The 21,413-nt window shown below is 38.8% G+C and overlaps 1 protein-coding gene and 1 pseudogene across 3 annotated transcripts in view; both read right to left on the reverse strand.

Moving 5' to 3' along the window:
* MAML2 (mastermind like transcriptional coactivator 2) overlaps window positions 1–21,413 on the reverse strand; it is a 364,900-nt gene that overhangs the window by 297,117 nt on the left and 46,370 nt on the right. The gene's annotated exons all lie outside the window — the stretch shown is intronic.
* Window positions 8,599–9,345, reverse strand: LOC128565145 (FUN14 domain-containing protein 1-like; annotated as a pseudogene).

Raw genomic sequence — 21,413 nt, forward strand, 5'->3', positions numbered from 1 at the left:
ACACCACAGATATGTTACAACCCACAGTGTGCCTGAGTCCCTGGGTGAACTAGGCACTTTGTAATTGAGTTTTTCTGCATCTCAAAAAAAAAAAAAAAAAAGTCACAGATTAATTGGTAACTGCAAGCGTTAATTTCTCTTATTTGAATGAGTGCTTTATCAAACAAATTATTTTTATTGTTTTACTAAGGGATTAAGTTTAAGTCTTAATGAATTGGGCATGTATAAAATATATGTATAAATAGATCCATATAGTAATATAGAACTACGCAGCCATTAACAGATGCACACACAATCATTCTTTTATCCCAGGTGTGAACTTCTGTATTGTTTTGCCCAGTCATGGGCTTTCTAACTAATTTTGGAAAGCAGAGACTGTGTAGTTGGTAGGTGGAGTAAAATAAAAACAGAAAAAGTCTATGTGCATAACACTTTCACTGGTGTGTGTTGTGTCTCTTGTGGAGAAGGGGCAATTGTCTAAAATTATTTAATTATGAAAAAACCTAATCTCTTCTTTGAAAGAAGGCAACAAATTACCAGTAATCTCCCCACTTTTACTCATAGGAATTTGTTTCCTGCTAAATGAAAACCCACACATTTTGAAAGTGAACTTTCTGAACTTTCTTCTGATTGGTATAATACCAAGATTTGTTTCTTTTTATATTAATTCAGTTTTTACTATTCTGTTTGGTTTGTTCCATTTCTACATCCTCTACTTTTCATCTCCTTCGTAGCGGTTGAGAATGATTTCATGGAACTGTACAAATCTGTAGTTGAAAGGGATCTTAGGACATCAGCATTATTCATAACAGATGGTCAAGTGGGTCTGGACTTTAACTCTCCCTGTGACAGAAGACTCATTCTCTCACACCACATGGTAAAGCTACTTCATTACTTAAAGACAACTAGACAATGCCTGGGGCCTCTCCTATTTGCAACATAAACTGGAACACTATATTGAGACATTAAGACTAGTGTTAGCTGAAAGTCTTTTCCCTCCAGTGTTATGTAATTTGCTACTTGGTTTAAATGATTTGTGCAGTATTATTCAGTGGTATAAACCTTTCCATATATCACATATCTATCTATCCCACCCTGACCTGTAAGCTCTCAGAGGAGTAGGTACTTCATTTGTATTTTTGTAGCCTAAACACTTAGCATATCTTTGATGTATTGTAAGACCTCAATGTACATCAGTTTAACTCAGGCAAATGAACTAAAGTTTGCAAGGGTAGTTCCAAATATAGTGAGTACAATGTTAATAATTAATTTCATAATTAAAAATTGAAAATTAATCCACTACAGCTTTTCAAATCATGTACACTTACTAACCTGCCTCAAAATGTATAAAAAACTGGGCACTCAACATGGTCATCATAAAGAGTGTGTGTGCACGGGCACTTGTGCGTGTGTGTGCTTGTGCATGTCTGTGCATTCATGCTTGTGTGCATGTGTGTGTGGGTGTGCTTGTGTGTGCATGTGTGTGCGTGCGTGTGTGGGGTGTGCTTGCGTGTGTGTGGGTGTGCTTGTTGTTGTGTGCGTGCTTGTGTGTGTGTATGCATGTGCTTGTGTGCATGTGTATGCGTGTGTGTGTATGGAGGTAATATTGAAAATATTTACCAATCCAAAGAACATGATGGGAGCTGTGATTCCTACAAGTAACAGTGTGAGGGTGCTTACAAGGGAGGGTCAGTCAACAGAGACAGTCTTCGGTGGGGAGGAGGCAGGTGGTGGGTGGACACCACCAAGTGTCCGTCCTGGCCCGTGCTAGTGTTGTTGTCGTCAGAGGTGTGTATTCGTGCTGGGGTCTGTCTGGGTCTGCTCTGGCTGAGAGAGAGGAAGCAAGCAGGGGTGGGGCTGCAGAGGGCTGGCTGGGCAGCCAGAGCTCCCTGGGGTCTGGGCAGGAGTGGGAGGCACTGGTTGGGGGGTAAAAGGAGCAGTGGCTTTCCCCCATGTTTATCAGCTGAATGAGCAACTCTGGTTATCAAAAATACTAAAATGTGCATTTGAATTTTCGAGATATCAATAAGTTTAGTATTGAAGGGTAGTAAATCACCACTTTAAGACCTCCTGATCTACTGAACAAACCACCACCACAATAAAAAAATCAGAACTTGAAAAACACCAACTGTATGTGTGTATTTGTAGTGGGAAGTGACCCTTACAAAGGCATTCTTCACTGTGCAATGAGTCACAACAGAATGCTTTTAACTCAAGCAATTTGAATAGATTTATATTGTTTTCTAGTCTAGAACTTTGCTCCAAATACAACTTTGAAAGGATAGAGCTACTGGGTTGAACAAAGTGTACTAATACCCACTCTACAGACTAGGCAGGATAGATCAGGTCTTCAAAATCAAGGCAGAATTAAAGTTTGCAGCTACCTTCTGTTCAAATTGTTCTCTACATCTTAATGCTAGGTTAAAAGACATACTTTTTGCCAAAAATACCCACTGCAATTGCCCAGGAGAAAGTGAGGTTTCTCGGTTCAAACTGGGTAGAAAATTTTGCTTTGACAACATAGCCAGGGTCTGTTATCACTTCCCTACAATCTGTAATCATGTTGAATTTTATAATTCAAAGCTAAATGACCACAAACACTTCTACTACATTTCAGAGGTAAGTGTAACTTTCTTTAAGAACATTAGTAGATAATCTTCAAAAATTGGAATGTGTCCTCAGTCATCCCCCACCTCCACCCTCCCCTTCTCACTTCAGCTTTGAGTACATACTTGCAAAATTTCTTCCTCTTACATTCTCCTTTAAAGGCCACTTTCTAGCAGACAATTCAACTAACTGCTGTATTTTTCCATATATGATGCCAGGGAGTAGAAACAAGTGAGATAGTTTCTTATATGATATAATTGTTTCCATTAAAAACTCAGGAAAGCAGGAACCAATCCATCACCAAAGGCAAACAAAAGATTGTGTAATCCACCAACTTTGACTTTTGATCACTTATAAAACTGAAAACTAAATAAGCCATAAACTAAAGAGATGATAACTGTCGAGGTAAAGGTTTATTTTATTTTTTTTTTTCTTTTCAGCTCACCGCAGAACTTGTTAAACTCTGTGCTCCATACGGGCCATGCTGTCTAAAAGTGCAACCATAGTCCTTCTTATCTATTTTAATCTCGTATTAATTTATTAATAAAAAAATAAGTAGTGGCCCTCATTCTTTAGTACTTTTTTGTAGATGTGTGAGTTTAGTCTGATTTTCTAATGTGTCTACTGGAGCACTCAGCGGGAGTATAGACAGGCGTATCAAGAAGCTATGAGATGTTCTCACTGCAATAAAAATAAAATGCAGGCAGTGTCTGCTATAATCTTCTGTTTCTCCAAATGTAAAAATTAATACTAATGAATGATTCCTTTTGCCCCCAAAAAACTAAAATTTACTGAGGTTGGATCTCCAGCTGGGGAAATCTTCATAAAGGTGAAAGCTGTGGCTCACCTGCCATTAAGAATCTAGACAAGGGGCATGCTGATTCACGAGCCCATAGACCAACACCGTCCTCCACGCTCAAAGCCCAGCTGGATTCGCCAGGGTCACCAATCCTTTACTGAGCATTATGATTTATTCCTGCTTTCTTTTACATTTTCAATATCTTCCTTCCCACTTGCTCCTTTACTCCTTCCTTTTACGAAGTCAACATTAAGTTTGCGAACTCATACTAGAAAAAGTGCTGCAAACTTCATTGTTGAGTGTCACTACAGTCAACTAACTTTAAAGCACTCCCGTTGGCCATCTGGGGACCACAGTGATATTCAATAAGGAGGTATGTAGCTAGAATGAGTTTGCAAATCGAACCGTCTGACCTTGTGCAATGTACTCATTATTCTAACCCTAAAAACAAAAATTATGAGATTCTGGTCTCTGTCTCCTTTCCAGTGTTCTGTTTTATTCTAACATATGTGCGCTGTCTCTACTTCTTTATCTGGTGTTCAGTCTAATTCCCTTCCATTCTGAAAATTTTACCGAAAGTTCTTGTCATTTTGCCCTCTCGGCCAAGAGTGGGAAACCTGTGCCTTGCAGCCGCACAAGACTTTCTAGGTGCTTCCTTAAGAGCAGCCTTTTGACTGGATCCAAATTTTAAAGAACAAATCCTTTTATTTTTATTGGTACATTTTTGTATATATTTTATTTTTAAAATACACATATTTAAAATACCAAAGAATAAAATAAGTTTAAATGAAATAATCCTCCCAGATAAATTGGCATGATTAGAACATTAGTAAGCCACACGCAGCCAATTGATGGCAGTAACATCACCATTTAGCTTTGGCCCCCTACTATGGGAGGCTGATTGGTAAGAGTTTATGGAGTCCAGTAAACCAATCTGTTACCAACTTTGACAATGGTGTCCCATGTTTCTGTTAGGTGGAATTTGTGAGTAGTTACATGGCTCAACGGTATTTTTTAATTCTGTTAACAGCCCATCCTGTCAAAGAAGACCAGCATCTTTCATCCCCACAAATTCCATCCTTAAAGCCATATGTGTAAACTTGTAAAATCACTGTCCCTGGAAATGAATCCCCTCTGGAGGCCCAGTCTCATATTTTCCACTGCACAATAAATATTTCTACCTGGATAGTTCAGCTGCTAATACCTCTAGCAACGTGTATTCCTTCTCAAACTTTTCATCAAGCTTAAGCATCTTCAGCCTGTCTTCCTCCGATACTTCTTACTTCTTTTAGTAGTTTCACTTTACTGGTTGAGTAATACTTTCTTCTTTTTGGTCCCCAACACTGAATTGATAAGCTATTTTCCAAAGGTTAGACTTGGAAATCAAACAGTGAATCTAACAGTGAATCTGCTCTGCTCCTTTATGACTGCAAGAGTTACTCTGGGCTTGAAGAGTCCACATCAATCTGAAAGTGTTACCGTGCCTGTGACACCATCTAGTTCAGGTTACAAACCACTTGTGAACTTCCTGCTACGCATAACCAGAATTCTGCTAGCCAAGCAGCATTAGTATTGTAGGAATATAAGCACCCATGGTTGTATAATTAATAAAAGAACGTGAGTTTTGATCAATGTCTTATCTTTTTTGAAAGATTTCCGTGAGCACTCCTCCCCTGCGCAGAATCAATTTCTTCAGTTACTCTGAGTCGTCATTTTACAATAATGAAAATTTACTCAGCACCTGTAATATGCTAGCCATTGTCTAACTACTTTAGAATATTTTATTTGTTACTCTTCATCACTATCCTAAGAGGTGTCCATCATTCACTGTCAAATGGAGTCACAGAGGGGTGCCCGTGTGGAGGTGTAACGTGCATAGTCCACCCAACACCAGCCGTTGGCCTGATAATATCCATTTCACAATGAAGATACTGCGTCACACAGAGAGGCTGAAGAATGTATCTGAAGTCACACAGCTACCAAGGCAGAACTGAATGAAGATTCAAACCATCTAAACCAATATGCTGACTCTCTTCTCTTAACCAATACAGCAAACCACCCCTGCTCATATTTCTGTAGTAGCACATATCACGGATACTTGTCTTTTGCACATGCCTCTCTATTTAGAACGTGAAATGCACTGGGGAAAAAAGAATTAATTTCTTAAACCCTTATGCTTAGTATATAAAAAGACCCTAGAATCTGGCATAGAATACGCATTGGATAAATTCTCCTTTTTTTTTTTTTGAGACAGAGCCTCAAGCTGTCACCATGGGTAGAGTGCTGTGGCATCACAGCTCACAGCACCTCCAACTCCTGGGCTCAAGTGATTCTCTTGCCTCAGCCTCCCAAGTAGCTGGGACTACAGGTGACCGCCACAATGCCCGGCTATTTTTTGGTTGCAGTTGTCATTGTTGTTTGCAGGCCCGGGGTGGATTTGAACCCACCATCTCTGGTGTATGTGGCTGGCACCTTAGCCTCTTGAGCTACAGGCACCGAGCCGTAAATTCTACCTTTTATCATTCTTGTTACACATCTGTCACAAAATAAGCTATTAATTAAGTCTGTTAAAATAAATTTTTATGTCATTTTCCCAATGTATACATAATGAGCGTACCTTATGATGTGACCTCAAGAAAAATGAGTAATTAGTATTAAGGAGGATGACAAATAATTTTTTTTCCATGTAAGCTTCCTATCTGGCCTAATAATTCTCTGGAACAGAAATTCATTTAATGACCCTACTGTGGAACTAAGTAACTTAAATTTATCTTTATCTTTTTTTTTTAATCTTTACGTGGTCATCCTATCAGCCAGGGATCTCAGTGTGGGTCCCCAACTTTTCGTTCATGGGTAGTTGTGTAGTTCACAGCCAATAAAAAGTAACAACATTTTCACAAGAGACAGCAGCCTGATGGACTGCTCCGGGGATGAACAGGAGCGGAGAGATTGTGCGAAGAAAGCAACAACCAGAACTTATCAGAGGAGAAGAAGAAAAGATGTTAAGTGAGGTTGTAGGAATAAAGATTATTGTCATCAGATCGTTTCACAAAGAGGACCTCAGACAACCTGTGATTATGAAAGTGTTCCATCATGGGAGAAGGTGAAAAGCAACAGCACTCTTCAATGTATCTGATTAATAACATCTGCTAAACTTCTCCTTGACAAATGGCCACAGTCTGGAATCTATGTGTCCCAAAGAGAAGCTGATGGTAACTAAGAGGCCCTTGGGGGAAAATTCATCTGACGAAATCCCTCTGAAGGATGTAAGGGGATGTGAAGGCACATGTCTACTTCTATTCTTGGATGGGATAATTTTTTTTAAAGCAAAGTTCATAGTTTTATGCTTTACTAATGACTAGCACCTTGCCAGTGGTTCTTTACATAGAACAATCTAAAACAAAGATAAACTAAGAAAACTTAATTCTGCATAAATCAGTGTAGAAATATTCATTTCTATTTTTGTCTTTTTTGGTTTGAAACATTTTTAAAGACTGGTATTTTTAAATACAATATGTATTTTAGAATCCAAACATATAGAAATAGAATGTTCCTCACAATCTAGTGTAAGTAGATTACTTCACAGTAATTGAACTACAAAATAGAGCCACTGAATATTCAAAGTCACGTTATAAAGTGGGAGAATCAAGCAGTGATGTCATCTTTCAATGTTCTCGCCATCATAATACCTTTCTGGTACATTCTATTGCTTGATCCTATGTTAGGAGAATAAGTGGCTAAAAAGTTAAAGGAAAACCAATCCTTCATTTTAATGCTAAAGAATACTTTATGGAGAGTGCATAAAAGGAAGGGCTTATCAGCTGAATCATTAAATGCACTTTACTTGCAATTTTGAGACACTGAATCCCAAAAGGGCTGTACGTGAACTCTTAGACTAAGTGCAATGGTATTGTGATACATTTTTTTTTTTTTTTTTACCATCGCACTGAGGTATTTACATTGGGTATTATAAATCTCAATGACAAATCTGGAAACCACCTGAAAAACCACAGGAAATCCTTGTTCAATATATGGAAATAGTTGATAGCAAAAAGAAAAAAAGGGAATTCAGAGCCCAGAGCAAACGTACAATATCTTTTAACATGATCAGGTATGGTTACTTGAAGCTGGATATCTACTGGTTTTGCAGATTAAGTTAATTGTTCTAGATTAAGTTAATCTAGAACAGGTATGAGACAATAATCACACTTCGGAAATGGCCAGCACAGGCACACTGCTGAGCAGCAGATAGATGACAATCCATCCTCAGTCATCAACAGTACGTCTGACTCTTCATTAGCCTCCAAAGTGAATTTAAATTAAATTATGAGGGTACACAAACACCTCAGGTGTTATGAATTTAAATTATTTTCTGAAAGTTGGGCAAAACTCCAAAAACTTTCGTACTATATATATCAATTAAGATAATTCTGAAATGATGATATCTAAATACAGAATCGATTTTTTAAAGCTAAAAGTATACTTTTCCTACTAATAAACCAAACCAGCACATGTTGAATTCTTAATATATGTACTACGATAATCCTGCATTTTTTTCAGTTATGTGGCTATGGCAGTGCGCTAAGGAACAGAAAGCTGCCGTGGGGAAAGGCAGCCATGATACGGGTGAATCCCACTTCATTTCCAGCCACCTTTGACTCCTACATTCAAGTTTTATACTTTTGGCATCAAATGGCAGAATGATTTGGAGAGAGGGAGAGAGAGATCAAAGCATTTAGTTCTACCTGCAATTTGGCTTTCTAAAACCATGACTGAGAAAAAGATTGTTGTGTTTGGATCACAATTTTTCTGTTAATCCTTTTAACTCTACGCAGAGTCTAAGTAACCTCACTTTTATTTAACTGTATTAGGCTTCAAAGATAAATGTACTTTTATGCTACACATAATTAATCAAATTAACTAGAATATATAGACTCAACATCAAGGCACAGATCCTTTTTTTTTTTCTGTTTAATTTTTTAATAATTATTTCTAAAGCGTTCCACAAAAGGTCATCATAGTTCTTCAATTTATTACAAACATACCTTCTAATACAAAAAGTCAGCATTATACCATAAACCACAATAAAGAACATGTTATTTAAATAAAAAGAGAATCATATTTCAATCCAACAGACTTTTTTCTCTTCATATCTATACCCAATGGTGATATTTTATAGGTTACTTTCTAAACAAATTTTTAAAAACTGATGAAAGCTATGTTTTACTCAGGAATACTATTTTCACATAACATACAGGTTATTTAAAAGCAGGTACAAGTTTGCCAAGCTTCAGATGGTAAAATGCTAAGTTGTAAGTTTAGTACTGTCCAGCTAGTTGGTTTCTCCTTGCCCTGCAGACTTTGGCAGCACATACTGTTGAGAGACCACCTTGCTGCCACCACTTCTCTTTTCATTATCAAATCCACTGCAGTAGAACATTTATGTCCTTAAGATGCAAGGCCTAGCAAAAAGCCTCCTACAAATCCACTGGATATCACAATGTTCTGTTTAATAAATTCTGTGGCTTCTTCAATTGTATTGTTGATTTCAGGTGCTGCTTTATTAGCTCGTTTCTTAATCTGTCTTTTTGCTTTGTTTACATCTTTTTCAACTCTTTTCCAGTCAATCTGAACATAGCCACTGTGACTGGCAATCTGAAGAGGAGAAAGCCACCACCTACTGCAGTTGCTGCAAGCTTTCCAACTTTCTGGAACGAAAATCCTGCACACCAGCCAGTCATGCCAACCCATTACTATCTGGGTAGCTACTGAGTATTTTTCTCCCATTGGTCCGGAACTGTGGCCAAACACTCGATTCCACCAGTGGTGTCTTCTTGCATACTCAGTTAAATCCAACACTTCGTAAGAGTCTTCATCACTTTCATAGTCTTGGGGAGGGGGATTCTGGGTCACCATGATACAGCCAGCGGCCTGGTGGAGTGGTCCCTCAAGGCACAGATCCTTATACTTAAACATTGCTTAGAATCATCATAGGCACTTGGTGAATTTTGTGGAATCCCATATAACTCATGAATGAATTAAAGACCGGTAGTTGCTGATGAATTTGAAATACAGAAATTCTAATTCATCTATAAATGCAGCTTTTCTAAATTGATTCCTTTAGAAGTCTAGAAGCACCAAATTTAGAAGTAGAAAATGATATGTTTATAGATATTAAACATCTTACTCTGGGTATTTATTTGAATTAATAAAAATTCAGAAACTTAGCTAACCTGTGACAATTTGGGGGGAATTTATGGAATATGAAGTATAAGTACATTAGAGTAGTACGACTAGATTTATTTTTCAGAGCATGTATTTTATCTGGCATCATGAATTTATTTGGTGTGCTCACATTCTCAGTGAACTGCATACACACATCAGACATTTAAAGGGGCAGAATTTCACCGTTTTGGTAACTTGGAAGTATTTTTATTACCAAATGTGCATTTTTAAATAATTACTTAAAATGCTTAGGAGACTGGACATAAATCCCAACTAAATGAAGAATTGTAATTAGCGAAATACAAAGTTAGAAAGGTCCTTGGAAACCCTGTAATCTCTCCCACGGTTCTGAAACTTATCAGCAGTGGACCTCTATTCCTCTGTTAGCCGTCAGTGGGGGTGCCCATCCAGGACACTGGGCCACCTCTTCTTGATGGTGACATCCGTTTTATTTTAGCAGTATCTTATACCCTAGGGTCTTTTATTCTCCCCAAAGCTCCCCTTGCTCTTAGAAAATAAGTTGAACTCTAGGAAGGTGCAGTCACTCTTCCAACCCAGTAGAGGAGCATCTGATTCACTACTTTGCTGCACAGAATGGTGCCCTGGTGGCTTGAAAGAGACAGTGGGGAGAATGTGGCTCATTAAATAGTAATTGCTGCGGCTGCTACTTCTAAAGTTGGTGATGCAGCCAGAGCAGCTGCTTCCTCCCTGAGACCAAGAACAAGCACTGTTCATTCCCACGGACGTCAGTGGCCAGGCTTGCCGGACAGAGGCATGGAGGTGTCCGGCTGACTGGTAACACTGTCAACATGTCGAGAGAGGGTGAGCTCCACATCTCGGAACCACACCTTCCTCCTTCATCCACACACATCACAAATCCTCACAAATCCCAATACAATATACTAAAGTCATATAAGCAAATTTTTGGATATTTCATATTTATGCTTGAAATGCCAACTTTTCTTACTTTCACATATTGGAAGGGAAAACTTTGTGAAATGCTCTGATTCACTACCTACTTCCTTAACGAGCATCTTCATTGTGATCCATCCTATGTCTCAATAACTCATAATTACCGTGATTAACAATCATTATCACATGTGCTACAAAATAGCAAAGCTCCCAAGGGTCACTCCTCATATAACGCTATGTGCCATAGTCTTTGGCTTTGGAGATTTCTGTTTTATTTAGCTTTTAAATTTTTTCTGATCCCTTCATCTTATCTGGTTTGTCACTATTTGTATGAAGCTTTTCACTTTCTGTATAGTTTTTGGGGGTGAATTTGTCTAATTTCTACATGGAAGAAAGCTTGAAAAAAAACCTTTGATAAACAAAGGCTTGGAAAATAGAATTAAGGTGTTTTCTAAGAGCTCTGTGACATCTGAATCTGATCTTCTAGTTCTGTACAAGCCTTTTCTGCTCACTGCCTGGTTCTTAGTTATATTCCATATTGTTCAGTTTTTAGGAAAAAGAACACCCAGATGAGTGAAATTGTAGTTCATGTGATTTAATATTCCACTTTTAGTATATTCTTCTTCCTTCTTGTTTTAGAGTTTCTATTTTCTCTTTTATTGGTGTTACTTTAGCAAAGTCCTTTTCAGATCCTTTTTTGGAAGGAGATATTTATAATCTATATCTGCGTTCTTCCTCTTGTGTGGGTGTGTGTATGCGTGCATATCACCTTTTTATTCAGAAAAATACCATGCCAACTGTGGGCTCTGTGAAGGAAATGAGTGAATCTGGTTGTAAAAGATGGTCAGTTGTTACTATGATCCTCACCTCCTGGACATAAAGCCCAGGTAATACCAGTGGCTGGACTCTAGGATGGCTGGCTGTCCCCTGGGATGGCTGGGTGTCCTTGGGATGAATGGGTGTCCCTGGGATGGCTGGCCATCTCCTGGGATGGATGTGTGTCCCCTGGGATGCATGGGTGTCCCTTCTATAGATTTTTGTTCAGGAAGCATGTCTTCGCACACCATGTGAATCTCTGTTTTAACATTCACATATTAGCAAAAGCACTATTTCTAGGAATCTTTAGGAATACCTGAGTACCAATGTTGTCTCACCACTTAGCAAGTACAAAGAACAAATGCTCTGGTCCATGCTCTCTCAGAGCTCAGCTGAGTCAGTTCTGTCCACTCACTCACATTCATCACTGAATCAGCCAGTGTATAGCAGGATCAGGCTAATATGAAAACTGGCTTTATCAGAGAATTATAAAGTTGTAGCATTATATAGGGCCTTAAAATAACGTTCTGGGTCGGAGGAATACACACACTCCAAGAAGAGTTGTATGGAGAGAAGAAATGAATCCTCACCTGCTGAGTGATCACAGTGCACCTGGGCATGGGACTGAAGGAGTCTACCCAGCGATGTCCTTATTCCATTTTGTAGATGAGGAAACTGAGGCCAGGAACATTGATCTATTTTGCCCAACCTTACAATTATTAAATGAGAGCAGTCATGACGTGAGCCTGGGTTGTCTGACTCTACAGGCCGTCCTCTTTTCACTCTTCTATTCCATCATGACTCTCCAAGATAGAAATTTCCTTTTATATCTGTTGCCGAAAATTCATTCAGCCGGGCTAGTCATTCACAGCAACACTGTAGAACTAGCTTGTTCTTTTGCAGCAGCAATCTAATCTTTTTCTATACCTCTATTCCTTTCAGTGGATTGGCATATGGCTATCATTATGGTAGGCGAATTCATGAACAACTCTGCTCTTTTAATAGTACGGTGTGAGGTTAGGGGACTGGGATATAAAAACAAGTGGAGAAATACAGAGCAAAATCTATCTGTCTCAAAAGAGGGATGTGTGTGTCAATTCAAGGTAGAGAAAGAAGATATGATGTATGGGTTGATTGTTGTTTATGGATTTTTCCATTTTACATTTGATGTCTTCAAAGACAGTCTTTGTACTGTCTTTCAAATGGAAAGTAAAATTTTACCACGTGGACTACACTTGGAAAGATTTTTCCACACCTTGTTCCTATGCAGACATTTTAAAAACAACAGCTATAAAGTCATGTGCAACCATATGTCTTTGAATCTCTAATGAAAATGGATATATTATTGTCTTTGTAACATACCAAATACTCATATTTGCATGTTTACTATTACTGCAGCCAGGATCAAAGTTTCTGCTGAGTCCACTGAGAATGTTAGACACAGTAAGGACAGGGAGCATTGTAACCTACTTATTCGGTGTAAGTGTGGGCCCATAGCAGATTAAGATATGGGGAAAGAAAAACCTCGCTATAGGCTCGGCACCCATAGCACAATAGTTATGGCACCAGCCACATACAACGAGGCTGGCAGGTTTGAACCCGGCCCGGGCCAGCTAAACAACTGCAACAACAATAAGAAAAAATAGGTGGGTGTTGTGGCGGGCACCTGTAGTACCAGCTACTTGGGAGGCTGAGGCCACGAGTTAGAGGTTGCTGTGAGCTGTGACACCCGGCACTCTACCAAGAGTGACATAGTGCAACTCTGTCTCAAAAAAAAAAAAAAAAACCAAAAAACAAACAAACAAAAACCTCGCTATAATCACATCTCGTAAAATTAGGTTATATCTTGGAGATTATTCACCAAAATGAATAATTTTCCCCAGTGTCTCATGCTCTAAAGGGGAATAAGGGCACAGGGTTACATTTTTGGTCATCTAAAGCATGTTAAATCATACAACTTTTTGATGCATTTTAAGATAATTCTAAAAAACATCAAATGCTTTATAAAAAGGAGAAAGTTTGAAGCAGAGAAGACTAAAAGGAAATGTAACACAGCAAAATATCCTCCTTGAAGACTCAAGCAGTAGAGACCCTCAAAAAAAGTCAGGATGAAAAACATTAGACACAGCCTAATTGCCCAGGGAAACCGTATGCAACAGTGATCATTTGGACAGCTTTCCATTTTCATGCTGTAGCCCAATCTGAGCAAGTTAAAGAGAAGCACAGTCACATCTAAACAGACTGGTCAATGTTTCAAGAAAAGACTGAAACATTTAACATTTTATTTATGCAGCAGAGAGTCTGCAGAGAAGGAAACTATAGGAAGAGCCGGAAAATTCTAAATGACTCAAACATCCAGAGTCTAGCAGTGTAGGGATTGGCTAACTAATTTGTCAGGCCTTTATTTAACCTTGGCTTTTCAGGCTAGAACTGCTATCCAGTTGCAAATAGAAAATAAATACTGAATACCTAAATTTCAGAAATCATTCTGAAGGGAGATCAATGAATTTTAAGTATTATTTTCAGCCATAGTTAGGTTTTATTTTTAAACAGTTCTTCAAAAGACTGATGTGTTCACTCCTAATTATCTTTGCTTCAAAACAGTACTGTCCCCTAGAAATAAGCAGTTCATAAGGGAAACTTAGATGCATGCCAAGCTTGAATATTTTCCTTTTGCAAATAATGCTGGCTCCAAAAACACATTACAAACAGCTGGGACTGTGAGTTTTCTCTCCTTTGAAACAAGAATATTCTCATATCAAAGGTAATCCTTTGTGAGAAAATATTTATTTAGTTCTAAAGATGTGGTCACTCATAACACTGAAATCACACGGTAAACTTGGGATGGAAGAAAAGAAACAGAATCACTTTGTGAAAATTTGCACATTTTCATGTGTGGTAGCTGAAAGATCAGCATGTTGTTATAAGCACCTTCTGTAGGAATTCCAAGGAGGACTGTGGAAGTTCCAAAGGCAAGAGATGGCAGAGATGGCTATTCTCAAGAAGCTTGTGCCCAACAATAAAAAAAAAAAAAAAAAAAAGAATAGTAAACAACTGTCCCACACATAAAGAATTCTAGCCTCTTATAATTCCCATATAATTTCTTTTCTTTTTCTTTCTTTTTTTTTTTTTTTTTTTTTGATACAGAATCTCACTCTGTTGCCCTGGGGTTGAGTGCCATGGTGTCAGCTCACAGGAAACTCCTGGGCTCACCTGAGCAACCTGGAACTCCTGGGCTCAGCTGATACTTATACCTCAGCCTCCTGAGTAGCTGGGTCTAGAGGTGCCTGCCACAATGTCCAGCTAGTTTTTCTATTTTTAGTAGAGATGGGGGTCTCACTCTTGCTCAGGCTGGTCCTGAACTCCTAAGCTTGGATGATCCATCTGCCTCAGCCTCCCAGAGTGCTAGGGTTACAGGCATAAGCCACCATATAGTTTTTGTAAGAACAGAATCTCCCCTGGAATAAACAGAGATATTTATTTGTTTATTAAAATAAATTTATTTGTTCATTTATTAAGCACTTATAAAATGCCAGGGAAACTGTTTTATCCTCTACATCAGGCGTCCTTAAACTGCGGCCCAAGCGGTGTGAATTGTATTTGTTCCCGTTTTGTTTTTTACTTCAAAATAAGATATGTGCAGTGTGCATAGGAATTTGTTCATAGTTTTTTTGTTTTAAACTATAGTCCGGCCCTCCAATGGTCTGAGGGACAGCGAATTGGCCCCCTGTTTAAAAAGTTTGAGGACCCCTGCTCTACATTGTTCCAATTTATGAACCTTGTAAGTACTACTAATATCCCCATTTTACAAATAAAATGAGACTGACAGAGGCTAAGAAAATTGCCGCCTTGGGGCAGCGCCTATGGCTCAAAGGAGTAGGGCACTGGCCCCATATATCTCTGGGTTCAAACCCAGCCCTGGCCAAAAAAATTGCAAAAAAAAAAAAAAAAGAAAAGAAAAGAAAAAAAGAAAATTGCCACCAGCTACAGAGCTACAGGAGAGTGGGCTTTGGGAACCCAAGACTTTCAGTATTCCTGATTAAGAAAATTTACTCAGAGGTGATGTATTTGAATACAAATTCATTTTGTTCTCTATGGCTAAGAAGATCGATTTTGGTGAAATGACCACAACATCAATATGCTGGTATATTTAGGAATTTCCTCCAGATCTAGATGCATATTTTCAAATAAACTTATCCTGCTAAACTTTAGTTCAGCAACTCCACCAAAACTGAGGTAACACCAGGTAAAGGAAAGTCTTAGTTTAGTTTGGAATTAACTTTGAAATATGCACATTTAATTTCTATTACTAATTCACTTTTGCAATGGTCAGAGTTTTACTGAAAACACTGATATTTTAAGAGAGCTTTTAGAGAGCAATAGAAAAACCAAGGCAAATAAACTTTCAATAAAAACAGAGACAGTCGGGATTAAAATGCTTTACTATATATAGAAACATAGGAACAAACTGGAATTTTTCAAATTAATTTGTAAGTCCAGATTCACACTAAGTATTCAAAACTGCTGTCTGCATGCCCAAGTGCGATGAACGATAAACAGAAGTTGATGCACACTGAAGGCCCAAGAGTTTCTTTTCTCTTGAAATACAGTTATGAGAACTAAATGCCCATAATCTGGAATGTTTCAACCCAAAACCTTCAGTGACCTACATTATTAATTAATCTGGTAGCACCATAGTAATTTAAATATGCAGCCAAATTATTTGATGAAATCCCAACTGAGCATTAAACTACACCATGGTTCAATCAAATTACCACTACTCTGCTGCTGACACCCACCCACCCATCTACACACACACACACACTTGAACACACATGTACATGAATACACATGTGCCATAGAAATGCCTGATAGTGGTGTTAAGAATAAATGATATAGGTTCAGAACTGGTAGCTCAGCAGCTAGAGCACCAGCCACATACACTGGAGCTGGCAGGTTCAAATTCAGCACAGGCCTGCCAAACAACAATGACAAACACAACAAAAAAAAACAGCTGGGCGTTATGGCGGGTGCCTGTAGTCCCAGCTACTTGGGAGGCTGAGGCAAGAGAATCACTTAAGCCCAAGAGTTGGAGGTTGCTGTGAGCTGTAACACCAAGGCAACGTAATGAGACTCTGTCTCAAAAAAAAAAAAAAAAGAAGAAGAAGAAGAAATGATACAGTAACAGTGCTAATACTCATACTCAAGCAAACTCTGCTAATCATTCATTTGTAACACATTTTTTGTTTTTGAGACAGGGTCTCACTCTGTTGCCCCAGTTGGAGTGTAGTGGTAACATTATAAGCTCACGGAAAACTTGTACTCCTGGGCTCAACCAATCCTCCCCACAGAGCTCCAAAAGGGCTGAGACTACAGGCATGCACTACCACGCGTGGCTAATTTTTTAAATTTATTTTTTGTAGAGATAGGGCTGGTCTCAAACTCTTGGCCTCAAATGATCCTTCTACCTCAGCCTCCCAAAATCCTGGCCCACATTTTTTTTTAGGCTTCATAATCCTTTAAACTTTTGCTTTCAAACTTTCTGACTGTAACCACAGCAAGAAATAGTTTACATCAGACCCAGTACACACATAGACATACACACACAATTGAAACAAAAGATTCAGAAAATAATACTCCTATTATACATAGCACATTGTTTATTTGTATGCTATTTCATTTTTTAAAATTACATTTCTTTTCTTTTATTTAGAAATGAGGTCTCAGGGCAGCGCCTGTGGCTCAGTCGGTAAGGCGCCGGCCCCATATACAGAGGGTGGTGGGTTCAAACCCGGCCCCGGCTGAACTGCAACCAAAAAATAGCCGGGCTTTGTGGCAGGCGCCTATAGTCCCAGCTACTCGGGAGGCTGAGGCAAGAGAATTGCTTAAGCCCAGGAGTTGGAGGTTGCTGTGAGCTGTGTGATGCCATGGCACTCTACAGAGGGCCATAAAGTGAGACTCTGTCTCCACAAAAAAAAAAAAAAAAAAAAAAAAGAAAAAGAAATGAGCTCTCAGTAAGTTTCCCAGGTTGCCTTGCTTCCGCGGTCGAAGCAATCCTCTTGCTTCAGCCTTCCAGGTAGCTAGGACTACAGATGTGTGCAACCACGCCTACCCATTTCATTTTTTAAAATGTTGGTTGCACAGCCAAGGACACAATCAAAAGAGAAAACAGACAACCCACAGAATGGAAGAAAATATTCACATGCTATATACATCGGCTAAAGGGCTGATAACCAGAATCTACAAAGAACTTAAGCAAATCAGTGAAACATCATGAAACAATCCCATTAAAAAATCAGGCAAAAGACATGAACAGAAAATTTTCAAATGAAGATATACTAATGACCAACAATCTCAGCATAAAATGTGCAACATCTCTAATCATCAGGGAAATGCACATCAAAACCACCATGAGATATCAACGTAACTCTAATGAGAATGGCCTATATTCAAAAGTCTCAAAACAACAAATACTGGTGTAGATGTGGAGAGAAAGGAACTCTTATATGCTATTGGTGGGACTGCCAATGAGTGCAGCCTCTGTAGAAAACTGTAGGCAGATACCTCAGAGAACTTAAAGTAGACCTACCATTGGATCCAGCAATCCCACTGCTGGGTATATACTCGAAGGAAAAAAAGGTCAATTTACAAAAAAGGACACCTGTACTCAAATGTTTATAGCAGCAAAATTCACAATCACAAAGAAGTGGGAACAACTCAAATGTCCACCAATACATGAATGGGTTAATAAACTGTGGTATACGCACACCATGGAGTACTACTCTGTTGGGCCTTCTCGCGTGGGCAAGGCCTACTTGAGGCCTTGAGGAACTTCCTAAGCCTGAGTGGAGTTGGTGCTATCCGCGCACTTCCGCATAGGAGTGACTCGGCAAGACCCGACCTGAAACGGCCTCTGCCTGGATACATGTGATGGGGTTAGATTTTATTGTCTTGAAGACTGTCACCCCATTTTACGTACCCCCCCTCCTTCCTGCTCCCACCTCTTGCCCTCTAGCCGAAGTGTATAAAAATTGCAGCATGTTACAATAAAGTTGAGTTCCTGCTTCGACAGACTCCCGGCTCCGTGTGTCCCTGTTAGAGCTGCTGACACTCGCCATCCCGCTCAGCCCCTGGGATGAGATGGGGCTGGCCCTGATCTTCCCTCAACTGCGACTGCCGGAGGACCTGGCACTACTCCGCTATAAAAAATGGTGATCAAGTATCTTTTGTGACAACTTAGATGGAACTGGAGACCATTTTTCTAAGTGAAGCATCACGGGAACGGAGAGACAAACACATGCACTCAATACCAAAGTAGAACTAATAGACCACACTCAAGTGCACAGGAGCAAGTGAATCTCCATGAAGGTCAAGCTGGGAGGGCAGGGGATGGGTAAGTCCACCTCGTAGGTACAGTGCACACACTGCCCGGGCGAGGCGCACACTTAAAACTCTGACTCACTCGGTACAACAACTAAGTATGCAAACAAAACATGTACCCTCTAATATTCTGAAATTAAAAAAAGTAAAACAAGAACATTTCAAATAATTAAAAAAAAGTTGGTTGCAACTCACCAATTTGATTTCATGACCAACAAATAATAGGTCATGAACACCACTTTGAAAAATACTACTCAAAGTACCTAACTTTCAGGAGACAAGTTCATGGTGAAGTATAAAATGAGAATAAAAATGAAAAGGGAGAAGAATTCTGGAGTAGCTACTGTTAAATCCCAAGTAATGTTTGAAGAACAGAATTAGGAGCCGTGCCAGGTGTACTGTAACTTAAAAGGGCGAAAAGAGCTCTTTGGGTTAGTGGCCAAGAAAGTATCAAGATATTTGAATTGGCCCTTGAATGATAAGGAAAAACAATATTACATCCACTTGGGAGAAGAGAGGGGAAAGAGGACCAATATATTGTTTGCGCAATCACTTAGTCCCAGTAGAATCTTCACGTGAACTGAATCCTTATTGTGGTGCCCAGACAACTATGTCAAGATTTTCTGTAACTAAAAGTCACGAGTCTTATCCATCTCCCTGCACCCATTGCAGGCACCATGAGCTTTGTTTGGCTTACGAGCATCACTGATCTCGGTGTGGGAAAGGCGGAGGCCAGGGCAGGGCCTCAGCTGATGAGGGGGAGATGGAGGAGATGGAAATGCTAATTAGAGTGAGGCTTCAAAGATTTTTCCATTAAATAATTTCCATTACGATTTTTAATTTATATTTTTCTTACTTAAAATTATAACTACTTGATAATTTAATCAAAACAGAGAAGGTAGAAGGTAAAGATGTCTTTCTGACCTTATCCCTTTTTAAAAGATTACTATGAAAAATTTCAAGCCTGGGCACTGATGGCTCATGCCTGTAATCCCAGCACTTTGGGAGGCCAAGGTAGGAGATTCTATTGAGGCCAGGAGTTCAAGACCAGTGTGGGCAACCCCCATCTCTACAAAAAATACAAAAACTAGCCAGGCATGGTGGTGCATACTGTAGTCCCAGTTACTCAGGAGGCGAAGGCAGGAGAATCACTTGAGCCCAGGAATTCAGGGCTGCAGTGAGCTATGATTACACCACTGCATGAGTGAAACATACGCAAAGGAAGGCGAAGGAATGCCCATGTACCCATCAATCAAATTAAACAATTGGCAAGATTCTGTCACATCTGTTTTATCCTCTAGGTTGTTGTTGCTGAAATATTTTAAAGCAAATTCCAGACATACTTTCACCCCTACTAACTTAGCATGCATCTCTAAAAATATGCTTTTTATATAACCTCAATGTCATTATTGTAAAGAATTAATTTATCCTCTAAAACACAGCCATGTTCAAATTTACCACATTGTCTCAAAAATTGTTTTTAATAGTTTGTTAGAATCAGGATCTAAATAAGGTCTGCACATCACATTTGGCTAGCATGCATCTTAAGTTTTTGCAGTAGAGTAGCACTCCACCTTCAACCCAACTTCCTTTTTTACTGTATACCTTTGACTTACTGAAGAAGTCAGATTAATTCTCTTATAAAATGTCCCACATTCCAGATTTATCTGTTTACTTTCTCAAGGATCATTTAATGTACCCTTCTATCTCCATAGTGTCTATAAACTAAAATACAACTTCAAATGCTTGATTAGATCCCAGTTCAACTTTTTTTTTTAGCAAGAATCCTTCATAAATTGTGCTGTTTATTATCTCACACCAGGAGGCTCACAACATGAGGCTGCCCCACTCCCTGTGAAGCTATAATCTATCAGCAAACTCAGGAGGTGACAGCCTAATCCAGCCATTACAGAACCTTTATCAGTCTTTCATCTAATGGTTTAATTCACTGATGACTTTACCTGAATCCATTATTTCTTAAGGGGTTGTAAAACAATGATTTTCTAAGTCTTCATCCACATTTAGTAGCTAAAATTCTTTTGTAAAGAACTTTCTCTTGAACTAAATTGTATGGCTACCCACAAAGATGGTTCCTAAAGGAGAAAGAGTTAAATGTTTAGATCTTTAATTGCCAATATTCCGATTAATCATTTGGGGGTAGGAGAATGGTGTTTTGTTGGCTTTGTTTTTTTGAAACATAAGGAATTTTATATATTTAGTGTGTTCAAATAAACATAATCATAATTAGACATATCCTTTCATACTGGTTTCTGGATCCATCTGACAAGACTTCATTAGTCTTTGATGCCTAATGTACATCTTGTACATTTCCGACTTTATTTCTGGAACCATCCATTCTTTAAAAAGCCCTGATAGTTTTTAGTGAAAAAGTCCTGATTCCTTTCCCTGAAATAAGGAGACCATGATGTAGACATCAGGGAAACTCATTTTTTCCTAGTTATTGTTACTTCAAGACCTTTCCAGTGGACAAAGTACTTTCCCGGAAAAAATAATCATGAGTTCCAGTTCAGATTTAACAGTACAGGATTTTGTGATTTGATTTTGGGCTGAAATATGGTTCCTAACACCATTAACATAGTATTTGCTTTATCTTACAGCACACACACATAGTTTCAAAACAATAAAAATGGCACCACTAAAATAGAACTATTGA

Source organism: Nycticebus coucang, chromosome 14 (assembly GCF_027406575.1).
Source record: "Nycticebus coucang isolate mNycCou1 chromosome 14, mNycCou1.pri, whole genome shotgun sequence".
NCBI classification, from domain to species: Eukaryota; Metazoa; Chordata; class Mammalia; order Primates; family Lorisidae; genus Nycticebus; species Nycticebus coucang.